This window comes from Scyliorhinus torazame, chromosome 6 (genome assembly GCF_047496885.1).
Source record: "Scyliorhinus torazame isolate Kashiwa2021f chromosome 6, sScyTor2.1, whole genome shotgun sequence".
Classification (NCBI taxonomy): Eukaryota; Metazoa; Chordata; class Chondrichthyes; order Carcharhiniformes; family Scyliorhinidae; genus Scyliorhinus; species Scyliorhinus torazame.
Window position 1 is genome coordinate 84,928,485 of NC_092712.1, and position 12,461 is coordinate 84,940,945.

Sequence of the window (12,461 nt, forward strand, 5' to 3'; positions counted from 1 at the left end):
GGGTGGCAACTTTCAGGGATCTATGTACATGGACACCGAGATCTCTCTGCTCATCCACACGACCAACAATCTTACCATTAGCCCAGTACTCTGTCTTCCTGTTATTCCTTCCAAAATTAATTAACTCACACTTTTCTGCATTAAACTCCATTTGCCACTTCTCAGCCCAGCTCTGCAGCTTATCTATCTCCCTCTGTAACCTGCAACATCCTTCCGCACTGTCCACAACTCCACCGACTTTAGTGTCATCTGCAAATTTACTCACCCATCCTTCTACGCCCACCTCCAGGTCATTTATAAAAATGACAAACAGTAGTGGCCCCAAAACAGATCCTTGTGGTACACCACTAGTAACTGAACTCCAGGCTGAACATTTCCCATCAACCACCACCCTTTGTCTTCTAACAGCTAGCCAATTGCTGATCCCAACTGCTAAATTACCCTCAATCCCATGCCTCTGTATTTTCTGCAATAGCCAACCGTGGGGAACCTTATCAAACACTTCCATATACACCGCATAACTGCTTTACCCTCGTCCACCTGTTTGGTCACCTTCTCAAAGAACTCAATAAGGTTTGTGAGGCACGACCTACCCTTCACAAAACCGTGTTGACTATCCCTAATCAAATTACTCCTTTCTAGATGATTATAAATCCTATCTCTTATAATCCTTTCCAAGACTTTGTCTACAACAGAAGTAAGGCTCACTGGTCTATAGTTACCGGGGTTGTCTCTACTCCCCTTCTTGAACAAGGGGACAACATTTGCTATTCTCCAGTCTTCTGGCACTATTCCTGTATACAATGATGACATAAAGATCAAAGCCAAAGGCTCTGCAATCTCCTCCCTAGCTTCCCAGAGAATCCTAGGATAAATCCCATCCGGCCCAGGGGACTTATCTATTTTCACACTTTCCAGAATTGCTAACACCTCCTCCTTATGAACCCCAATCCCGTCTAGTCTAGTAGCCTGTATCTGAGTATTCTCCTCAACAACATTGTCTTTTTCCTGTGTGAATACTGACGAAAAATATTCATTTAGCACCTCTCCTATCTCCTCGGACTCCACACACAACGTCCCACTACTGTCTTTGACTGGCCCTACTCTTACCCTAGTCATTCTTTTATTCCTGACATACCCATAGAAAGCTTTAGGGTTTTATGTCCCCTCCTGGCTCTTCTCAGCTCTCTCTTTAGGTCCTTCCTGGCTAACCTGCAACTCTCAAGCGCCCTAACTGAGCCTTCACGTCTCATCTTTACATAAGCCTCCTTCTTCCTCTTGACAAGTGATTCAACTACTTTAATAAACCACAGTTCCCTTGCTCTACCACTTCCTCCCTGCCTGACAGGTACATACTTATCAAGGACACCCCAGTAGCTGTTCCTTCAACAAGCTCCGCATTTCAATTGTGCCCATCCCCTGCAGTTTCCTTCCCCATCCTATGCATCGTAAGTCTTGCCTAATCGCATCAGAATTGCCTTTCCCCCAGATATAACTCTTGCCCTGCGGTATATACCTATCCCTTTCCATCGCCAAAGTAAACGTAACCAAATTGTGGTCACTATCATCAAAGTGCTCACCTACGTCCAAATCTAACACCTGTCCTGGTTCATTACCCAGTACCAAATCCAATGTGGCCTCGCCTCTTGTTGGCCTATCTACATACTATGTCAGGAAACCCTCCTGCACACATTGGACAAAACTGACCCATCTAAAGTACTCAAACTATAGCGTTTCCAGTCAATATTTGGAAAGTTAAAGTCCCCTACAACAACTATCCTGTTACTTTCGCTCCAATCCAGAATCATCTTTGCAAACCTTTCCTCTACATCTCATGAACTTTTCGGAGGACTATAGAAAATTCCCAACAGGGTGACCTCTCCTTTCCTGTTTCCAACCTCAGCTCATACTACCTCAGTAGACGAGTCCTTATCAAACGTCCTTTCTGCCACCGTAATACTGTCCTTGACTAACAATGCCACACCTCCCCCTCTTTTACCACCTTCCCTGAGCTTACAGAAACATCTAAACCCCGGAACCTGCAACAACCATTCCTGTCCCTGCTCTATCCATGTCTCCAAAATGGCCACAACATCGAAGTCCCAGGTACCAACTCATGCTGCAAGTTCACCCACCTTATTCCGGATGCTCCTGGCGTTGAAGTAGACGCACTTCAAACGATTTTCCTGCCTGCCGGTACACTCCTGCAACTTTGAAACTTTACTCTTGGCCTCACTACTCTCAACCTCCTGTACACTGGAGCTACAATTCAGGTTCCCATCCCCCTGCTGAATTAGTTTAAACCCTCCCAAAGAGCATTAGCAAATTTCCCCCCCAGGATATCGGCACCCCTCTGATTCAGGTGTAGACCATCCCGTTTGTAGAGGTCCCACCCATCCCAGAATGAGCCCCAATTATCCAGCTATCTGAATCCCTCCCTCCTGCACCACCCCAGTAGCCATGTGTTCAACTGTTCTCGCTCCCTATTCCTCATCTTGCTAGCACGTGGCACGGGTAACAACCCAGAGATAATAACTCTGTTTGTGCTAGATCTAAGTTTCCACCCTAGATCCCTGAATACCTTCCTTACATCCCCATCCCTTTTCCTACCTATGTCGTTGGTGCCTATGTGGACCACGACATGGGGCTGCTCACCCTCCCCCTTCCCCCTCCCCCTTAAGGATCCTGAAAACACGATACGAGACATCACGGACCCTGGTACCTGGGAGGCAACACACCAACTGCGAGTCTGTCTCGTTCCCACAGGATCTATCTGTCCCCCTAACTATGGAGTCCCCAATGACTAATGCTCTACTCCTCTCCCCCCTTCCCTTCTTTTTTGTTTAAAAATATTTTTTATTAAAGTTTTTGCAAAATATCAACAACAAAATGTAAAAGGAACCCAATAGACTTAAATACAAAACAAAACAAAACCCCAGTGCCCCCCCTCCCCTATACATAAATAATAAATTAACACCCACCGAAACACATAGCAAACATAGCAAATATATACACCCCCTCAGAGCCCCCAGTATAACAAACAAAAATAATAAAGCACCCCCCCCTCCCCCCGCGTTGCTGCTGTTGTTGACCATTGTCTACCGTTCTGCCAGAAAGTCTATGAACGGTTGCCACCGCCTGAAAAACCCTTGTACCGATCCCCTTAAGGCAAATTTCTCCAATTTATTAAACCCTGCCATTTCGTTGATCCAGGATTCCACGCTTGGGGGCCTCGCATCCTTCCACTGAAGAAAAATCCTTCGCCGGGCTACCAGGGACGCAAAGGCCAGAATTCCAGCCTCTTTCACCTCCTGCACTCCCGGCTCCTCTGAAACCCCGAATATTGCGAGCCCCCAGCCCGGTTTGACCCTGGATCCTACCACCCTCGACACAGTTCTCGCTACGCCCTTCCAAAATTCCTCCAGCGCTGGGCATGTCCAGAACATATGGGTGTGGTTTGCTGGGTTCTCTGAGCACCTAACACACCTGTCCTCACCCCCAAAAAACCGGCTCATCCTTGTCCCGGTCATGTGTGGCCTGTGCAGCACCTTAAACTGTATGAGGCTGAGCCTCGCGCAAGAGGAGGAAGAGCTCACCCTCCCTAGGGCATCTGCCCACGTCCCCTCCTCGATCTCCTCCCCCAACTCCTCCTTCCACTTACCTTTCAGCTACTCCACCAAGGCCTCCTCCTCCTCCTGGCATCACCTGGTATGTTGCCGAAATCTTCCCCTCTCCAACCACCCCCCCCCCCCCCCCCCCCCCCCGAGAGCGCCCTGTCCTGTACCGTGCGTGGCGGAATCAGCGGGAATTCCACCACTTGCTGCCTGGCAAACACTCTTACCTGTAGATACCTAAAGGTGTCTCCCGGGGGGAGCCCGTACTTCTCCTCCAGCTCACCCAGGCTCGCGAACATCCCATCCACAAACAGGTCCCCCAACCTTCTTATCCCTGCCCTGTGCCACCCCGAAACCCCCCCATTTATTCTCCCTGGGACAAACCGGTGATTCCCCCTTTTCGGGGCCACACCGAGGCCCCCACTTCCCCCCTGTGCTGCCTCCATTGCCCCCAGATTTTGAGGGTAGCCGCCACCACTGGGCTCGTGGTATACCTCATTTGAGGGAGCGGCAGCGGCGCCGTTGCCAGCGCCTCCAGACTCGAAACCTCACAAGACGCCGTCTCCAGCCTCCTCCATGCCGTCCCCTCCCCCTCCATCACCTACTTGCGCACCATCGCCTCATTGGCGGCCCAGTAGTACCCACAGAGATTGGGCAGCACCAACCCCCCACATCCCTACTCCGCTCCAGGAATACCCTTCTCACCCTCGGAGTCCCTCGCGCCCACACAAATCCCATTATGCTCCTGTTGACCTGCCTAAAGGTCTTCGGGATAAGAATGGGGAGGCACTGGAACAGGAACAAAAACCTTGGGAACACTGTCATCTTGACTGACTGCACCCTACCCGCCAGGGACAGCGGCAACGCGTCCCACCTCTTAAACTCCTCCTCCATTTGCTCCACCAGCCTCATGAAATTAAGTCTATGCAGGGCCCCCCAGCTCCTGGCCACCTGGACCCCCAAATACCTGAAGCTCCTCTCCGCCCTTTTAAGTGGAAGCTCGCCAATCCCCCTCTCCTGGTCCCCTGGGTGAACCACGAACAACTCGCTCTTCCCCATGTTGAGCTTGTACCCTGAGAAATCCCTAAACTCCCTGAGGATCCTCATTACCTCCAGCATTCCCCCCACCGGGTCCGCCACATATAGCAGCAAGTCGTCCGCATAGAGCGACACCATATGCTCCTCCCCACCCCGCACCAGCCTCTCTAGTTCCTCGACTCCCTCAGTGCCATAGCCAGGGGTTCAATCGCCAGTGCGAAGAGCAGGGGGGACACGGGACACTCCTGCCTCGTCCCTAGATGCAACCGGAAGTACCTCCTCTTGTTCGTGGCCACACTCGCCATCGGGACCTCGTACAACAGCCTAACCCACCTGACGAACCCCTCCCCAAACCCGAACCTCTTCAGCACCTCCTACAAGTACCCCCACTCTACCCTATCGAAGGCCTTCTCAGCGTCCCTCGCCGCCTCCCCCTCCCTCGCCGGCATCATAATAACATTCAGGAGCCTCCGCACATTCGTGTTCAACTGCATCCCCTTCACGAACCCCGCCTGGTCTTCGTGGATGACCTGCGGCACCCCATCCTCAATTCTCGTGGCTAAGACATTCGCCAGCACCTTGGCATCTACATGTCACATGAAATCGGCCCGTAAGACTCACACTGCAGGGGATCCTTGTCCCGCTTCAGGATCAAGGAGATCAGTGCCCGGGACATCGTCGGGGACAAATACCCCCTCCCTTGCCTCATTGAAGGTCGTAACCAGCAACGGGCCCAACAGGTCCACATATTTTTTGTAAAATTCGACCGGGAATCCATCCGGCCCCGGTGCCTTCCCCGCGTGCATGCTCCCTATCCCTTTGACCAGCTCCTCCAGCCCAATCGGGGCCCCTAATCCCGCCACCAGTCCCTCCTCCGCCTTCGGGAACCTCAGTTGATCCAGAAAGCGGCCCATCCCTCCCTCCTCCAGTGGGGGCTCGGACCGATACAGTTCCTCATAAAAGTCCCTGAAGACCCCATTGATGCCAACCCCCACTCCGCACCACACTCCCTCCCCAATCCTTAACTCCCCCGATCTCCCTAGCTGCGTCCCGCTTCCGAAGCTGTTGCGCCAGCATCCGACTTGCCTTTTTCCCATATTCATAAACCACCCCCCTCGGCCTTCCTCCACCGCGCCTCCGCCTTCCTGGTGGTCAACAGGTCGAATTCGGCCTGACGCCTACGCCACTCCCTCGCCAGTCGCCCCTCTGGCACCTCCGCGTACCTCCTGTCTACCCTCACTATCTCCCCCACCAGCCTCTCCCTCTCCTCTCCTTGTGGGCCCTAATGGAGATCAGCTCTCCCCTAACCACCGCCTTCAGCGCCTCCCAGACGATCACCATTCGGACCTCCCCGTTGTCGTTGGCCTCCAGGTATCTCTCTATGCTTCCTCGGACCAGGTCGTTCACCTCCTCGTCCGCCAACAGCCCCACCTCCAAGCGCCACAACGGGCACTGGTCCCTCTCCTCCCCCAGCTCTAGGTCTACCCAATGCAGGGCGTGATCAAAATGGCTATTGCCGAGTTCTCAGTATCCTCTACTCTCGCAATCAGCGACCTGCTCATAACAAAAAAGTCGATCCGGGAATAGGCCTTATGAACGTGTGAGATGAAAATCCCCTAGCCCCCGGCCTTGCAAATCTCCAAGGGTCCACCCCTCCCATCTGGTACATAAACCCCCTCAGCACTTTAGCTACCGCCAGCCTCCTACCCGTCCTAGACCTGGAGCGATCCAGTGCCAGATCCAACACCATGTTAAAGTCTCCCCCATTATCAGGCCCCTCACTTCCAGGTGCGGGATCCGGCCCAACTGTAAGGTTTTCGGGCAATTCGGCTTTTTGGACTGCCCAAGAATAAAACCCAGAGACTGTAAACTGACTTTTCAGCCAAGAGAATGTAACCAGATTTCCCAGCAGGCTTGGTCCGCTGAGCTGAGTAGGGGCATAGGTATTTACAAACCCCCCCCTAGGAGCTACAAGGAAGAAGGAGCCAGACAACGAGATAAGATTAACACACAGACAAAGGGGCACGGGAATACACAGGGGGCCTGCCTGCAAGCAGGACAATGGGATGGTCATAGCCCCATGCAGATGTAAATGACCTGGCCTCCACCAGAGCAGAATCCAATTAACACCCCATCAACATAGCAAGGTGAGAATAGCAGCCATCTCCGGAGCAGCTGGAAGACCTTTTGAAAATCTTCACAAGAGAGCCTAACCTTGTTATCCTAAAAAAAGCAGACTGTCTGGGCTCAGTATATTGCGCTGGAAAAGCCCCTTGAAGATAAGCGGTAGAAAAAACCAAGTTGGAGGCGGACCTGGGGGAGGTACTCCAATCTTGACAGAAGCCACCGGCAGGAACTCACTGGGAGGAGGGGGCGGAGTCGGCGCCAAATTCAAATCGCGGACGGTAGAAAAAACCAAGTTGGAGGCGGACCTGGGGGAGGTACTCCAATCTTGACAGAAGCCACCGGCAGGAACTCACTGGAAGGAGGGGGCGGAGTCGGCGCCAAATTCAAATCGCGGCAGGTCTGCCTGGCTGGAAGGAGCGGACCTGCGAGGAAAACCCGGAAGCAAACAGCTCTGACCGGCTCAAAGGGGGCGGGACCAGCGGGAACTTTAAACTTGGACTGATACAACGCAAAGGAGGAGGAAAACCCGGAAGTCGACAGCTCTGACCGGCTCAAAGGGGGCGGGACCAGCGGGAACTTTAAACCTTACCAATTCAATGCAAAAGGGGCTGGCCGAACACAGGAAAAGCCTGGTAAAACGGGTATAAAAGGGGCTGTGTTTCGATTGAGGGTCTCTTGGCTCGACCTCTGCACCTTTGACTTGACCTCTGCAGCCTGTGACTGTAAGTACCCTGCAGCAGCTTGCGAAGCTCCCTTGACTTTGATAGTGGTTGAGGCTTTGGGGAAGGGGACTTGATTTGTGTTCTGTGTCATTGCTAAAACTGTGTAACAATAAGATTTTCGTTGTGTCCGTTATAGTACTTTCTGAATAGACTTAGTTTGTGTTAGAGTTTAAGATTTTATTATAATTTCTTCTGTTTGATGATTTTGACCTGGGTTTTGCAATAAACCTTGATTTGCTGATAATTGGAGTCGTTTAAATTCTTCAATCTCTCACCAGCGATCTCTGACCAAGTCATTGTTAAAATATTCCTCACCTTAATTCCGGGTTCAAGAATCTAGGGTCATCTTGAGCGATTCACTCAGGACAGGCTGCTGGTTAGGTAATAAACAGCAGTGTCCTATTCTCTCTCTTGGGAAAGCTACTCCAGCGAAGTAGGAACCGGGTGGGTGTTGCACCACCGGCAAGAGAGAGAATCACCTGGGCATTGGTGGGGGTCTGGATATCTGTGTGATATAAGCCTCAGGCTTCCGGTTAGGGATAAACGGCAGGCTTGATTCAGTGCTCTCTCCCGTGGAGGTGTCCCAGTGCGGCATCCCCTGGCCTCTGAAGTTTCAGTGCCAGCTGGAGAGAGACACACACAGATACTCAAACCCCAGATATCGGCCCAGTAGTGGAGTAGCAGAGATGGCACCCTCTACAATGGCGACCACGACGGGACCCCGGTGGTTTGGAGTATGTGACTTGGCAGAGGGGGTGAGGGAACGAAGTAAAATGGAGGAGAGAATCTGCTCGTATATGTGGCAAAAGGTCAACCTCACCAAACCTTGGATCTCAGAACTAATCAATGCGGAGCAACCGGTAATGGCAGCGGCTGCATGGACAGAAAGTAAGGCGCACAAAAAGCACTTGGAGAAGGCAGTTTGGCTGGTTTGCCTGTCCGAGCAGGTAGTCAAAACAGAGCAAAGGGTCGAAGAGTTAGAGCAGGAGTTGAGAGAAGTGAGGGCCAGCGCAGGGGACAGCGCTAGCGCAGCGGAACGACTGCGGGAGGAATTGGCAGAAAGTAAACAGGACAGCGCGAGCGCAGCGGAACGACTGCGGGAGGAATTGGCAGAATTTAAACAGGACAGCGCGAGCGCAGCAGAACGACTGCGGGAGGAATTGGCAGAATTTAAACGGGGCAGCCTACAGGAAAGCGAGTCTAACCGGTGCGAGAAGGACTATCTCCACTGCCAGATAGTGGAGGGTAAAGAAAAGGAACGGAGGCTCCAGGAACTCTATGCTCGGAGTACAGAGCAGTGTAGGAGGCTGGAGGGGAAGTACCGGGACATCCAGGCAGCGTACCGAGTGGCTCGCGAGGAAGTAGGGGACTGTGCCCATGGGCCGTGCCAGGCACGAATAACGGAGTTGGAGGAGACCTTGTCCAAGTTCAGGGGACAGATACACCTGGTAGGTCCAGGGGGGTTCCCTAGGGGCAAGGTGCTCCTCGCAGCGGATGATTCCCCACAGGCCAAGAGGAATAGGCCGCCTCCTGAGGCGCCGGGATTGTGTCCGGGTCGGCAGGGGGGGATCGGACTGCACGTTCAGGGGCAAGTCCAAGGGGGGTCGGCAGGGTACCCCCAGCTGGCGGCGTGTCCGCCTGGTTTCGTATGTGGGTCCCCATGGGATGGGGACAGACCGCTGCCTGGGATGCCGGTGATGGGGCCGGGTCAGCAGGTAGGGTTTGGACCGCCCGGTCAGGGGCAGGTCCAAGGGGGGTCAGTGGTGTATCCCCAGATAGCGGCGTCTCCTATATGGGTAGTTAACCCGGGGACAGGGGGGCTACCCAACGGGGCAGGAGAGCTGGACAGTGGGGAGGAGGAGCAGGAACCCCAGGTAGGGCAGATGTGCCCTGTCAGACAAAGAAGGTATGGACCCCCGGCGGGGCTGGCGAATAGGGGACCGGTTGAGGGCGACATTATCATTCCTCATGGGGCATCCGCGCTCAGGGGGATGGTGGCCCACGTTCCCAGGCTAACTCCAAAAGGGGATCCGTCGCTTCATTTTATGGAGGTGGAACAGGCAGCCAGCATTAATGACTGCGACGAGGGGGAGCAAATAAGGACGCTCCTGATGACCCTAGATGCACAGCTATGCAGGACAGTGACCTCTGGGAATGGGGGAAGACCTGACACATGGGCGGCAGCACAGACTGCTGTTCTGGAGGCGATGGGCTTGAATCTGGGGAGCCCTTTCATGAGGGTGGGGGAAACCAAGCAGCAACCAGGGGAATCTCCCACCATGTTCGCAGACAGGCTGTGGACTGTCTATATGGAGGCATGCGGGGTTCTCGCGGATAGACGGAATTTAGGGGAGAGAACCGCCCACTGGCTGAAGACCCTCGTAGCTAACTGTCTCCCTCATGTTAGGGCAAAGGCCGAACACTGGTTCGACCCGCAGAGTCCGGACCTTAATGAGGAAGAGGTCCTTAGGAAACTTACCCTCGCATATCGTAATGGGGAGAGGGGTGAGGACAAGCCCCTTAAGGGTAGGGTGCATGAAATCGCGCCAGCAGCCCCTAAGAGAGAGTGGAAGCATGAGGGCACCCGGACCTCCGACAAGAAACCGGTATGCTACGGGTGTGGGAAGGCCGGGCATTTCAAGAGGGAATGTAAAAACCCTAGCAAGCAGGAGAGGGCTCCCGCAGTAGAGAGTCAGACCCCGGCGGCAGGAGCAGCTGCCCCGGGAACCATCGAGATAAGTAAAATTTTAGCCCTTTTGCAAGGCTCAGGACAGGTGGCAATGGCAACGGGCCAGGGCCTGCCCGCACCCACACCACAAGAACCCGTATGACTACCCAGGGAGCAGCCTCAGGAAAAAGGGAGCGCAGGGGTAGTTCTAGCCCCAGACCCTGGTCCGGTCCAGGTGCAGGGTCCCATTCTGGAGGCTGCCTCAGCGGCTATTTGCAGTTTAAATCCCTTAAGGTGGGACCCATGCGAACGCCACATCAGTCAATTTAAATTGTTCCACCCCATAAGGGCAAGAAAGAGCAAGGTGGGGGGGAGACTGGGGGTGGTAGTGGAGAAACCCCCCGTAGAATTAACGACGGTGGGGGAGGTCCCTGACCCCACGGTCACACAACCGGTGACAAGGTGCTGTCCCGAAGGGGCAGTCCCAAAGAAACCGACAGTGCTGCAAGCACCCAGCCCAGGGACAGTAACGATTCCCAAGCCCTTACCTGTGGGTCAGGTAGCCTGCCTTAGTATAGAGGCTAAGGAGGCGGAGGAAGTGGAGGTATCACCTTGGGCTTGGGAACCAGTCAGGGGACGAAGGAGCAATCGGGTCTCCAAGCCCCCTCTAAGATGGTCCCCATCACACCTCCCTAGAACCCGGTCCCGCAGTAAGGGGGCCCGAGTAGAAGGGAACGCTGAGGGATCCCCGAACCCTGTTGGGGAAGGAGAGGCAAGGGGCAGCCCGAACCCCCGGGAGGGGACGGTCTGGCCCGAGCCGTTCGACCAGACAGGTGAACTGCCCCAGTTTAGCGGGGCACAGTTTTAATTTGGCCACCCGGAGACGGGTGGCATTGTATATATCATTTTCCCTCTCCTAGTACTAATTAGTGTGTAGTGGTGTGTGGATTATTTAGGATCGTGGGATCACAGAAGCGCCTACTGCAATGGTAGAATGATGAAGCAGCAGGCACTAGGACCCTGGTGGAACCGGGCTGTGGACACAGAACCACAGACAGGCTGCGGCAATTTCATGTTGATTTCACAACTTCAAAGCGGAAGCTGCTGCTGCCGCTGGATAGAACCCATGCACTTTAAGGTAGGTAGGGCTGTAGAGGCAAGGATGTGTTTTGTCTGTTTTACAGATGGGGCACCCGACGATGTGGAGCTTGCTGATGATCTTGGCGATGGTGGGACCGGGAGAACTCCGCAGAGGCGAGACAGAAGAGTCCTTCGACTGACCGGGTTAGGGTGACTGAGGGCAGGCGGGTGTGTTTAACCTGTGAGGGGGACGTTCCTTTGGGGAGATGGTGGTGGCCCAGGAAGCTGAGGCTGGACATGAGGGATCGGTCCTCGGACTGGGAACGCCTGGACAACAACACCTACCGGACCATCACGGGGTCACCGGGTAGGATCACCGTTTGCTGGGATAAGTGGTGGGCTTCTGACCAGGGCATTTATTTGTGTTTATGGGGATCTACCAAGGCATGTCCACAAGGGGCATTAATCACTTTTGTAAGGTGGTGGCAGAACCCAGGGAACGGGATAAATTGACCGCAGTGGGGAGGGATGTGTAACACCCAGGGAAGGGATGACTGTAAAAGCTACCGAACTGCTGGTTCAGGTAAAGCGACCCCTGCCCACAGCCCAACCGATCGACCCTCACAACTGTCCGATCACCACCAGGGGGGCCTGAGAATGGTTTGGTGTTTGTCCCCACAAAGAAAATGTTGTACAAGGGGGTACATTATGCTGTCGCCTCAGTTGGACTAAACCTCTCAGCTGCAGGTATCGACGACGGAGGAAAATGAAGAGCCTTCAACGGGAAGAAGCGGAGTGCAGCCAAGAGAAGAGGATCCTTAGTGAAATAAAGAGATTCAAATGTAAATAGTTGTATGGATTCGCGGGTTTCAGTTACTTGATTGTGATATATGTACAGGGACCCTTACGTTTGGGGTTCCGGTGAAATGTGTACTTGAGTGTGATATATGTACAGGGACCCTTACGTTTGGGGTTCCGGTGAAATGTGTATATGTTACTGTGTGTTTGAATTGAGTATGGTCTTGTCTTTCCCTTTCAATGAAATCAGGGGTAGCCTAGATTAAGGGAACTGTCTTGGGACTTGTAGTTTCGCATGTTGTTGGGGGGGGGGCCTACGGTCCACACAAAAGGAAATGATTGCCCTTCACCTGTGTCGATACGGTCCAAGCAGGTAGGGACGTATCGAAGGGGCATCTGTAAGGTTTTCGGGCA